This window comes from Ambystoma mexicanum, chromosome 1q, assembly GCF_040938575.1.
Source record: "Ambystoma mexicanum isolate Mex_15411 chromosome 1q, UKY_AmexF1_1, whole genome shotgun sequence".
Lineage (NCBI taxonomy): Eukaryota > Metazoa > Chordata > Amphibia > Caudata > Ambystomatidae > Ambystoma > Ambystoma mexicanum.
Window position 1 is genome coordinate 1,416,907,306 of NC_090922.1, and position 12,801 is coordinate 1,416,920,106.

The following is a 12,801-nucleotide window of genomic DNA, read 5'->3' on the forward strand; positions in this document are numbered from 1 at the left end:
ACCCAGGAGCCAGCTACTTAAGAATCTGTGAGGAACACCACAGTGAGACGCTGATAGGCCTGCTAGCACAGCAACAGGGAAATCACTGCCCAAGAAAAGATAAGTATCCAGGAAATGGTGGTGGTGAGACCACGAAGTGGGATGGCGCCGGAGAAAGAGTACATGAAGAGTGCAGCCCGTCCCAGTCATAAAGACGGATACGAGGAACAAAGTTGTTTGATTGCATATGTGAAAGGCTCATAAAGCAAGTAACAAATAACCCTGTTAGGAGAATAAAGAGGGACTTGAGACAAATACCCTGGGAAGAGGGAGAAGGTCTTATGAAAAAAGAAACACAGTGGATAAAACAAAACCCAAACATGGATTCAGAGGAATATGATATAAGACTTTCGAGAGAACCAGATAATAGAAGGAAGAGTATAAAAGAGAGAACCCAGGAGTGGGGTAATCTAAAAGTGGACCAAGTCCCGTGCTAAGTAGTCAAGGACAAACTGAGAGACTGTAAAAGGAACTAAGTGAAGACAAACGTGTGAGAGACTATCTGAAAACAAGCTGCAAGCAGCATAGGCTTAGAGAGCACCAAGCCCAGAGTGTTTTTAAAGAGCTACAAGAGCTCATGGAGAGGCTCTCCAGATCTTACCAAAATAAGATTGTATTAAGAAACTCAAGTGAAAGAGAGAGACATTTCCATACAGAAACTATGAGAAACGGACTCCTTCTTCCGACCAGCCACAACTGACACCACCTACTCAATGGGGATGTAACGTCCCGCACAGCCTTCACTGTCCCATATTTTGTCCATTGCCTGGAGCAACTTGCAAAGTGTTCTTTTCTTCTGCACTCCGGACAGACAACATGCTGGGTGAAGCACTCCTTGCCGTTCACAAAGTGATCTCCACTCCTGGAACGAAAGCATTATTTTCTGTTGGGCCTCCCTTTGTTTCTCTGTTTTCCTTTCAACTGCCTCTTGGGCAATTGCTTCTGGCTTCTTTCAGCTTCGCATCTCTAGCCTTGGTGCTCCGTTCAACCTGATCTACGCCATCACTAGCTGTCTTCTCAGAGTCTGCAGCCAGTTCCTTCAATGGCTCTCTCCAGTCCAATATCGCATTCTCTCCAAAGCGCTTTCCGCACTTTGTGGTTGCTAGAACGTATCATCAGCTGATCCTGAATGTGTTCATCCTAACAGTGTGCAAATCCACACTTGATAGCTAAACCCGCTAGGACAGTGATTCATTCCTCTATGGTCTCATTCTTCTTTTGGACTCTATTGGCAAAATAGTACCTAGCCAGAGTCTTGTTCTCTCACTAAAAATGCAGGTACTGTGGCGGGTAGGAAGAAGGAGTCGGCAGCAAGCAGAATTCAAATTCGACCTTCCCTCACAAAATAAGACGCAAAAACCCTTTGCAATTGCATAAAATGACACTCGGAATTGATAAATAATTAAATTAATGTGCGGTTGAATCAAAGAGGTAAATATGATTTTCACAGTATCAGGGATGTAATATCACTAGCAACTACCAGGCAAGGTATCAACAAAGAGCATACAGTTCAGAAAGCAACTTGAAAGTGAGGACACAGTGCAGCCAAAATCACACGTTGAAAAGTAGCATTTTACACTTTTTGCCGTTTTAAATGTCTAGACGTCTTTTAAAAAAAAACGGGTGAAATAGCCAGAATTGGAATGCAGTGTTTAGGCTGGGTGATAGATTCACTTCTATATTATCCCTGTGATGTGCAAGAGTGGCTCTAGCTGAATACCTGGATGAGATGTTCAAGGTGGAAGGAGATTCGGTTTTGTGAAATAAACGCAGTGAACAGCGAAATTCAGTTTGGAAAAAAAGGACAAGTTAAACTAGATTATCAAGAAGATAGCGCTGCCCATGAAACAGGTTAAGCAGCTGTCTTAACCCCCTTCACTCCGTGTGTCTCTGTATGTGGAAATTGATTAAATTATTCAAAATATGACTAAGGATTTATACAAGACAGAAATGAGTAGAAGAATGGCGCTAACGCTTGGAGATCAGGGACAGGATGCACAGAGAATTCTGACAGTTTTAAACAAGTTACCAGGGTATGGATAGGATTAGAGAGTAGAGCAAAGAAAAAGTATCAAGATGGGGTATGCTATGTGTGGCTATGGGATGGGGAAATACTCACAATCCGCACTTGAGTTTGGGATTTAGGACAACCACCCAGGTTTCTGGACAGCGAGGCAATATCTGGTCACAGTGGCGGGCTCTCCTAACAGAATGTCCCAGGAGGAGGCAAACCAACACATATAGACTTCTTCCCCTGCTATCCAGCATACAATTACTAGTCAGTCTAAACTGGCTAATTCGAGCAGTTTCACAAGGTTTTCCTACGTGCCCATGTAACGGGCCGAGACACTACTCCCCAGTCTCAACCAACGAGCACACTGTTCGCGCCTGAGTCCCGGGCATGCATACACGCACTACGCGACCTCAAATAGCTCTAACGCATGCACGTAGCCACAGACTTTGCCACTTCCACGGCGAGCTGCAGCGACGTACACACACAGGTAAGCGATATGCCGATCCACAGCGGTCACCCGCCTACACGGCACAGACTGCTTTTCTAGCATTTAGTTAGTTAGTTCGGGGTGTTCCTCATAGCAATGCTTGTCAGTCCCTCACGTGAATAACCGGTAGACACCATTTTGCCCGATCACGCTATCACCAACTCCATGAAACTCGGGAACAGAGTAGATCTCAAGACTACTGTACACTACCACTGCCAAATAGCATGCATTTGTAGTTAGTCAACACCATAGCTAGACGGGGTGTCAGTGGCATGATAGTAAGTGCAGATACTCCACCCTTATCTAACCAGATAATCATTATCTTCTCTAACAGCTACTTAGCTGCAGTCCAGATCCTAGACCTACAGGATCGAACTATACTTGGAATATAGAAGGCACTTGGAGCGAACAACTCACATCAGATTCTTCACCAACCTGTGACACTGAAAATAAATGGCTCAGGTAGGTTATTGCCCAGCACATTTCCCAGGCACCTCGGTCCCTGTAGAGAAACACCCATGTTCTAATCCTTACCTCCTTACCTTTAGATGTCCCAAACCAGTGGTATATCGGTGACACCATCAAGTCCACTACAATTGTCCTGAAGACAGCACCAGAACACCAGCTACCAACTCTGTGCCAGAAACACCATTTAGTGTCGACTAGACAGATGTGAGGTCAACCTGACCACATTCTAAGTCACCAATATGTACTAACTCACACTGCAAAAAATTGAATGCAAAAATCAATGTATGAGATTTATTTGAAATGCCTTAAACAGTGTACAACCACCCGGTAATTACGGGCAAGCAAAAGGTCTTGGTTAATAGCTGTGTTATGCTATTTATTTTTAAAAATCACATGAATAAAAATTGTAAATGTGTTACATGTATTTTGGGTGTTCCCTAATGTACAGACCACTTGAAGTGATCTGTTAAAAGTGTGCTGGATCCTTTCGCGGCCAGTGTCAACAAGGTGGGGTAGCCTAAGTCCCTGTCCTTTCTCATAATTGCTCTCCTAACAGAAGACAGCTGGGCAAAGGTCTGGTCACGGCACAGCGGCATGCAGGTAGTGGGGCAAAAAGCCGGTCTGGTCACAGGAAGGGTACCTCAGCTTTTCCCCCTTCTCCCTCAGTTAGTGGGATTTTGTTATGGGGTTTAGTTATGAAGGGTGGCTCTGCCTGGATAGGAGGGCCTGAACCAACTATTCCTTTTCTGGCAGGGGGGTCAGGAATCTTGCAAAGTGGATGTGGAATATCAGGATAAGCAGGAGCTGGAAATTCAGAAGAGAGTGTCCCTGTGAGCTCCCCCCCTTTATTTATAAGGCGGGTGACATCACAAGATTTATTGTTGGGCAGAACTAAGCCAGACCTACCCCTAAGAAACGGATAGGTCAATCTATGTTGGTCGCCTCCTCAAGGAGGGGTCTCAGTTCATGGGGTTGTGTTTAATGAGGTACAAAGCCATCCCACAGTCCTTTTTGCACAAAATTAATTATGACATAAATCGATCCTTTTTACAGTTGTGTCACTTTTGAAACTTAAATAGGCAGATTACATATTTCACACAGAGCATGGCAGTCCAACTCCCAAGTTTGTAGGACTGTTTCGGCTGTCTAATAATTTTTCATCATTTTCAGTGAGAAATATTTTACCTAAAATTCTATAACTTTATACATGTGTACATATTATCATAAGGCATGTTAGTATTGATTTTCAAAGTGGCACCATATACACTTTCCTCAGAATATACAATTCTCTGCCATTTCCGTCCCCAATATGCCAGTGAAGGCTACCATGTCTTAATTTAAAGCCACCAAAATTGCATCTAAACTGAAACTTTCACATTACTGCGTTGTTCAATTGCGGAGATAAAAGTCTTAAAGTTTTATTAATAAAATAGTCTTTTGAGCCAGATGACCAGCATTGTCTTCCAAATAAGGGCATAACTTACAAGGCTGTTCTGGACACGTAGGCTGTTCTAACACGTAGGTGTCCCTGAATCTATTGTGTCAAGCTGGAGACCAGCCATAAAGTCTGATGGGCGTGTTATATTCTTCCTCTTGGCCATTCAAGGTTTCCAGGGGCAAAAAGTAACATATAGGTGTCCCAGAAATCCATTGTGGCTGCTTTTGGGGGAAGGTCACTCCTGTTGACAGCACACAAATGTCCTTTGAAGCCAAACAGGAAACTTGTTTGGCTGGTTCCCGAATACAGCCAATGCCTTTATTTATTTATTTTGTTTTCCTGTGCCCAAAAGGCCAGGCTATTGGAATAAAACATTTAGGTTTTAACCAAACCCCCCTTAAATTTCTAGGCAAGGGCAGGGCCTTATTCAACATTACACTTTTAAAACAGATATTTTTCTTGTTTGCAAAAGCACATTTTGACACGTGGTGAATTCTGCTGGGATGTCCCTTTCAAATTCGGTTTTGTCTTCCACCTGGATTCCAAACATTGTTTGCAGCCCTAGACAGTTTCTCTTACACAGAAATCTGTTCAGGGCACAGGCCCACTGAAATGGACATATGCACAGAGAGCTAGGGTTTCTTTTGAAGCGTTTATCTTGACATTTTGTTGTATTAAGGTCAAGCGTTTTTCCGTACGGCTGGGAGGAAAGTTTCTGGTGATTTCCCAGATCTTGCCTGACAGAGCCTGTCATTCAGTGAGAAATGCTTTCTTTTTCTAAAGCACAACCGGAATATGGCTGGGCATAGTTAAACCTTACTGGATCAGATCTGCATATTGTTTAACAGATGAAAAAGAGCATCAGGGCGCCATCATTTTAAATGTAAAATATTTCCTTTTTAAAGGGAAATTTTGAGCTGGCAGCAAAGCAGCGCTGTTTTTCAATTCTCTTCCTTGGTGTACATGACAAAACACACTGGCATCCTTTCCCGGTGTGCTCCCTTTCCATCTTGCCCAATAGGTGCTTGGCAAAACAGTGCAGCCAACATTTTGTAGCTGCAAAACGCAGTTTTGATGCGATGCAATAGTGCTCAAAGGAGCCAGCGCAGCCATTCTGCTGGTGACTGCTGAAGTGCAGATTGTTAATGGAGTGGAATTCTGCCGAGTGGGTAAATGTACCCCACAAACACCAACCCCTTGAATTCCCAAACCTGTATGGCCTATTGTGATATAGATCCAGTGCATCCACTTTGCAACGACAGTAGGGTTCTTTCCTATACTTTTACAAAAAGGACTGGGACGAGGAAGAGCACGAGAGCAATACAGAGCGCTGAAGGTGCAGAACTAGAGACATGCTCTAGTGGTTGGATGGATCCGATAGGTGCATGAAATTTAAAACCCAGGCACTGCAAGGAAGGTGGAGATCCACTATACCCAACAAGTGTCGGGGAACGAGGAAGAAGCCAGCTGTAGCAGAGAGCAGAAGAGCACTAAAAGGCACCGGCACAAGAAGCTCAGAAGTCGTAGGAAAGCCACACAGAGGCCTGCATCAGGAAATGCTATTGAGGAGGCTATGGCCGAGAGCGTACAGGAGAGAGGACAGAAAACCAACAGATGGCAGAGGTGCCCAACTGGAGAAAACGAAGAGCGTGGAGAAGGCTGAAGCCACCACAAGTGACCGGTGAATTGGGACACTGGGTGCTTTGCAGTGTATACCGCACCACAAGGAAAGATATTAAATTTACAGGCCGAACCAGAGCAAGGGAGCTAGTACGCCAAATGAATAACGGAATGAGAAAAATGAAAGGTGACCCAGTGTCTGGATGAGGCAGATTGTTACCCGTGGAGGAATTCCTGGCAGGTGAGTATACCAGGCAAGTTGTTGCGAGTCTGGGTCCCGCACCCAATCAAAAAGTGAACATTGTGAAAGCCCTGGCAGGAGAGTAAACCAGGCAACCTGTTGCGAGTCTGGGATCGGCCCCCAATGAGAAAGTGAACATTGTCAAAGCCCTTGCATGAGAGTAGCAATGTGATTGCGAGTCTGGGACCCGCACCCAATTATGAATAAACTGATAGTCAAGAAGAGGAAAGAGAACTTCTTAGGTGTGTGAAATCCCAGGGAAGAGAACCATACCCCCCTGGATAAGAAAACTGCATATTATGATGCGAGATATGTGATTGTGGACTGTAAAGAGGCAGAGAAACTCTCCCACCCCTGTGAGGATTGTGGAACTGTGATTATTTGTTTATTTTTGGACCTTTTAGAATTGTGTGTTGGAACTTTGCAAAAAGCTACAGGTCGCCAGTTGAAAGACTGTCCCTTTACAATTTATTTTGAGTTTAGTACATAAGGGCCAGGTTAGAATTTTGGACACAGAACGGAGAACTCTTTTGAAGACAGACAAAATAATGTGTCATTCATTTTTTCGGCCCCTCCCCGATGCTATAGAAATGGCAGGTGCACATAACTTGCTGCATCTGACTCATGTAAGGAATGCATGGTATCAACAGCAAGGCAGATACAAGTGACCACATTTCAAGGATGTTTGTTGAACTTCAAAAAGGGTTTGAAAAACGCCTATCGATTCATAAATCTACAGATGGGATCAAGCTACGACCATCAAATAATAATAATGCAGTCCTAATGGTGTCTTGTCCAAATTAAAGGGCCTATACTAATAAACCTATTGCCAAACCTTACCTGTAAATACAAATAGTGTGGGAAACAGTGTTATGAAAAAGAAAGAAGTGTTCACAAAATGATATGTCCGGATCCCTTCCCCATGTTTTCAGAATGGGACAAGGCGGTACACTCGAGCTTAGCACAGTCTCTGGCTTCTCAAGCACGAGAGTACAGTTCAATCATTAGCATCAGGGCCTTCCGTGCCCAAGTCTCTTTGCCTTTTAGAGTCTCTACTTTCAGAGGGCCTGATGTGACAAACAATCAATAAGTTATTTTCCTCTTAAGATTTCACAAATACTCAATTTCTCAGGCGATTCACTATTCACCTCGGATCCCCCTCAGCCGGGCTCAGATCCTCTTTAAAACACTGCTCAATTAGTCTCCCTCGGATGGGCTGGGACTAATTTCAAGTTAACTTTTTAACACAAACTTGCTTTAACCAAAAGCTCTTAGCTGATCTCCCTCTGCCGGGCTCGGACCAACTTCTTCTAGTTTGTTATCAATTTTCTTTACGCGATTAACATCGAAGACTTTCAATTGTGCACAGGATTTTGCTTGACCAGTTGCAGGACCACTTCGATTCACAATTCCTTGTGTCATGATTCCCAGCAGAAAGCAGGACATGTCCCCCCCCCCCCATAATAGCAACCTTGTCAAACGAACCAGAGTATTAGGCCCGTTATCCCACATCTGTAGCATTGGCAAGATATGGGCTTCATGGGTAGCTGGCTGGCGTGGGCAGCAGTGTATTAATGCTAGGAGCCTGCACCAAGATGGCTGCCAAGTTAAACCACTGAATGGCATCCAACATGGCCCCTGATAGCTCATGCTGAAGTCATCCCTGTGGTCTAGTGTTCAATGGTGCAGCCCATGGCTATAAAACCATGCCCTGGGCTGCACCCCATGCTTAGCGTTTCTGCTGCTACACGGAGAACAGTGCAACGCTTATTATCTATTCCAGTGCAGCGTTTTCAGCAAGATTACAGCAACATAAACTCCCGTCGGATCTCCGGTCTGCTGCAATATACCAGCCTGGGCTCCGGCCCGCTCCGATCCGCTCTTCACCGCTGCCGGACACCTGAAAGTGAGAAAGCACAGGTCAGGACATTAATGTGACTCGCGGCCTGAGCCAACACCAGAAAACTGCTTACCTCTCTTCTTTCGGCCGCATTTCCGACAACGCTTCTATTCTCCAGCTTCTGCACCTTCCCGGAGGGTAACCTCACCTACGGGAAGAAAACAAGACATTAAGAGAACACAACACTATTCCAACGCATAGCAGACATTATTGCAAAGCAGCACAGCCATTATCCAAAGCAGCGCAGACATTACCTCATAGCAGCTGGCGCTTCGTGCACAAAACCATTGACAAAGCTGCAAATTGGACTAATAGACCCGTGCTAAGCTGCGCAGCCACCATCCACTCTTCCTGAGTCATTCAACTCACCTGGAGCATCTCGTGTGTCACAGCCGGTCTGGACCACATTTGTCCAGTGAAGCAACTGGACAGGTGCTTAAGTTTGCACATTGCTGCAGCCAGCAGCCTAGGGGGGGATCAATGGAGGATGGGAAGGGAATAAGGAACAAGTTACTTACCTGTAACTGTTGTTCTCCAGCATGGGTCTGGCATGGATTCACATGCTCATGAATATTCCCCGTCGTCAGGCTGGGAATCCTCGGTAAAGAAAAATCAGTTTCGTTTCTGATCTGTCTTTCGTAGTAGTAACCAATCACTGATCTCTGCGTCATACTGACCCCAGCCAATGACTGCCCTCTCCCTAAGCCCCGCCTCTAGCAGCCATCTTCAGATATGGTAGCACGTGAAGTGGCAGTATGACCAAGTGAAGAGCCGCAGAGGGGTAGGCGGGAAGGTTCGCATGTGAATCCATGCCAGACCCATGCTGGAGAACAACAGTTACAGGTAAGTAACTTGTTCCTTCTCCAGCATGGGGTCTGGCATGGATTCACATGCTCATGAATATAAGAATACATAGCAGTACACACATGCACAACCACGGGAGGTGACAAAAGGCTCAACATTAAGCAATACAAAAAACGCAACATTAAGCATCTCTTACCTCCTCCTCACCAGGCTCACCTTAAGCGAACAGGTTGCGCAGCACTGCTTGGCCGACCCTGGACTCCTCCCTGGAATCCCGATCGACGCAGTAGAATCTCGTGAAGGTGTGTGTCGACCTCCACGTAGCAGCCTTGCAGATGTCCAGCAGGGGCACACCAGATAAGAACGCCGTAGTAGCAGTGATCGCTCTGGTCGAATGGGCTCTCGGACGGCCTGGCAGCGGTCGGTTAGCCAACCGGTGGCGGTGCATGATGCAGCCGGAGAGCCATCTGGAAATAGAAGACTTCGAGAGAGCCTTCCCTTGATTCACAGTTCCAAAGTTCACGAATAGCTGTGATGTCCTCCGAAAACTCTTCGTGCGGTCCACGTAGAACTTCAGCGCTCTAGCCACATCCAGCGAGTGCAAAGTCCTCTCGGCCGGCGACGAAGGAGACGGGAAGAAAACAGGTAACACCAGAGGCTCGTTAAGATGGAAGTCCGACGGCACCTTGGGCATAAAGGAGGGGTGCGTCCAAAGCACCACCCTCGAGGCATGGAAAGTCAAGTACGGTGCTTTGCAGGATAGGGCCTGGATCTCTCCCACTCGTCGTGCGGAGGTAATGGCCACCAGGAATGCAGTCTTCCACGACACAAACTTCATCGGTGCGGAGTGCATCGGCTCGAATGGGGGCCCCATGAGCCTGGTCAGCACCACGTTAAGTTCCCACGCCGGGGCCTTCACCGGCGGGAACGACCAGAACAGTCCTTTCATAAACTCTTTTACCAGTCGATGGGACCACAGGGACGTCCGTCCTGTGGTTCTGGTATATCTGGAGATCGCCGCCAGATGAATCTTAATGGAGGCATGGGCTAGCCCAGCCTTTTCCAGTGATAGCAGGTACGGCAGCACTTGAGGGGCCGTAATCCGTAGGGGGTTGATCTTCTGTGCTCGGCACCAGATAGAGAACCTCTTCCACTTATGACCGTAGCATTTGAGAGTCGAGGACACCCTGGCCTTTGCAAGAACCTCTCTGCAATCGGCCGGTATATCATAGCCTCCAAACTCTAGCGCTGCAGGAGCCAAGCCTGCAGGTTCAGCGACGCCGGGTCATGGTGGAAGATGGCGCCTCCTTCTCTGGAGAGAAGGTCCGTGTCCGCCGACAGCTTGATGGGAGGGGACGTTGACAAGTCCAGAAGGTCCGGAAACCAGATCTGCCTCGGCCACGCCGGTGCGACAAGGATCATCCTGCACCGGGACCTCTTCAGCTGGTTGATGACGGCAACGGAGGGAACGCAGGGAACGCATACAGGTATAGGCCATCCCAGGGGAACGAGAACGCATCGCCCATGCTTCTCGGCTGGGGAAACCTGCTGGCGAACCTCTTGCACTTCGAGTTCGTCGCTGTTGCGAACAGGTCGATTTGAGGTTTCCCTATCGTCGGAAGAGTTGATCCACCTGATCCTGGCGCAGTTCCCACTCGTGACACGCGCGCAGCTCCCTGCTGAGCGAGTCGGCAATGGTGTTTCTTTCTCCTGCCAGGTGGAAGGGAACCAGGAACATCCCCTGGCCGACCGCCCAGTGCCACTGATCCTGTGCCTCCTTGGATAGGGCTGGGGATCTGGTGCCTCCCTGCTTCCGTATGTAAAACATGATTGTGGTGCTGTCCGTGAAGATCCGCACCACCTTGCCCTTGAGCGACGGGAGGAACGATTTGAGAGCCCAGAACACGGCTCGGAGTTCCAGGACGTTGATGTGCAGGAGCCTCTCCTCCGGAAGCCAGAGGCCTCTTGCGTGGAGATCTCCGGTGTGGGCGCCCCAGCCTTCCAGGGAGGCGTCTGTCGTCACCGTCTCCTGGTACGCCGGCGTCTGAAAGTCCTCGCCCGCCGTGAGGTGCGCTCGAACGCCCCACCACAGAATCGCCCACCGGAACACCTCGCTGAGGTGGACCCTGTCTTCGAAGGTGCCCGTCGCCTGCATCCAACGGGCGTCGAGAAATTCTTGAAGAGGGCGCATCCGTAGTCTGCAGAGGCGCACCAGGTAGATGCAAGAGGACATCATCCCCAGGAGGGACTTGATGGACCTCACCCTGGCCACGTCCGTGGCTAGCAGACGCTGCACTTTGCCTAGAATGGTCTTCGTCCGTTCCTCCGACGGTGCCGCCAGGCGCCTCACTGTATCGAGCTTCGCTCCCAGAAACAGGGCCACCTGCGACGGCATCAGGTGGGACTTTGGGTAATTTATGGCGAATCCCAGGTCTGTGAGTAGCTGGACGGTACTCGCAGTGTGTTCGACAGCGAGTTCCCTCGTCCTTGAGCGGATGAGCCAGTCATCCAGGTAGGGGTAGACGTGAATCCCCTGCAGGCGCAGCCGCGCCGCCACAGGTGCTAGGCACTTGGTAAAGACCCTGGGGGCCGACTTCAATCCGAACGGCAGTGCTCTGAATTGGTAGTGGCGTCCCTGGACGACGAACCTGAGGAACTTTCGGTGACTTTTGAGGATGGGAACGTGGAAGTAAGCATCCTCCAGGTCCAACGACGATAGAAAGTCGCCTTCCTCCAGCTGTCCCAGCATGTGCTGGAGGGTGACCATCCTGAACTTTTGTGACCTGATGTATTTGTTCAAACGACGAAGGTCTAGGATGGGGCGCCAGCTGCCTGTCTTCTTCCTGACGAGGAAGTACCTCGAGTACACCCCGGAGCCTCTTCGGGACAAGCTCGATGGCGCCTTTCCTGAGCATCGCCCGTACTTCCAACAGCAGTTGCGGGACGTGATTTTCCTTCCTGGCCACAGGTGGAACGTGAGGGCACTTCTTCAAGAATTCGATAGAGTGTCCTCTTGCCATGGTATCCAGCACCCAACGGTCAGTGGAGATGGACTTCCACACGCCGACGAACTTCATCAGTCGGCCTCCCACCGGGGTGCTTCGGTGGGGGCCCGAGGCCACAGCCGGTTCAGTCCTGCTTGGAGGTGGTGGCCTTGCCGCCCTGGCCACCTTGCCGGCGAGGCGCTCCCTGCTTGCCGCTACCCCTGTAGGCCTCCTGAGATGAGGAGCGTGCCGCCTGGCGGTAGGACGACGAGCCACCGCTGGATCCCTGTCTGCCTCCGGAGCTCCGAAAGGGCCGTCGTTGCTGAAGGGCTCCTAGGGCACGGGCCGTCTCCGTGTCCGTCTTTATGGCTTGGAGGGATTCGTCCACCGCCTTACCGAATAAGTTGCTGCCGTCGAACGGCATGTCCAACACCCTGGTCTGGACGTCCTGACGGAAGTCGGTCGCCCGGAGCCAACCCCGTCGTCGTAGGCAAACACTGTTGCCCAGCTGGCGGAAACCGGTATCGGCAATATCGGTTGCCACCGTTATGGCGTGGTCCGACGCCACCTCGCCTTCTTGAAGTATTTCCAGGGCCTCGGACCTCTTGTCGTCCGGTAGGAAGTCCAATATGGGGGCCAGCTTAAACCAGAGCTCTCTGTCGTAACGGGCCATGATCGCCAGGGCGTTGGCCGCCTTGATTGTCGTCGCCGCCGACGAAATGACCCGCCGCCCCATGGCGTCCAACTTCTTTCACTCGCCGTCCGGCGGGGAATTCGACGTCGAGGCTCCTGACCCCGCCGCTTTC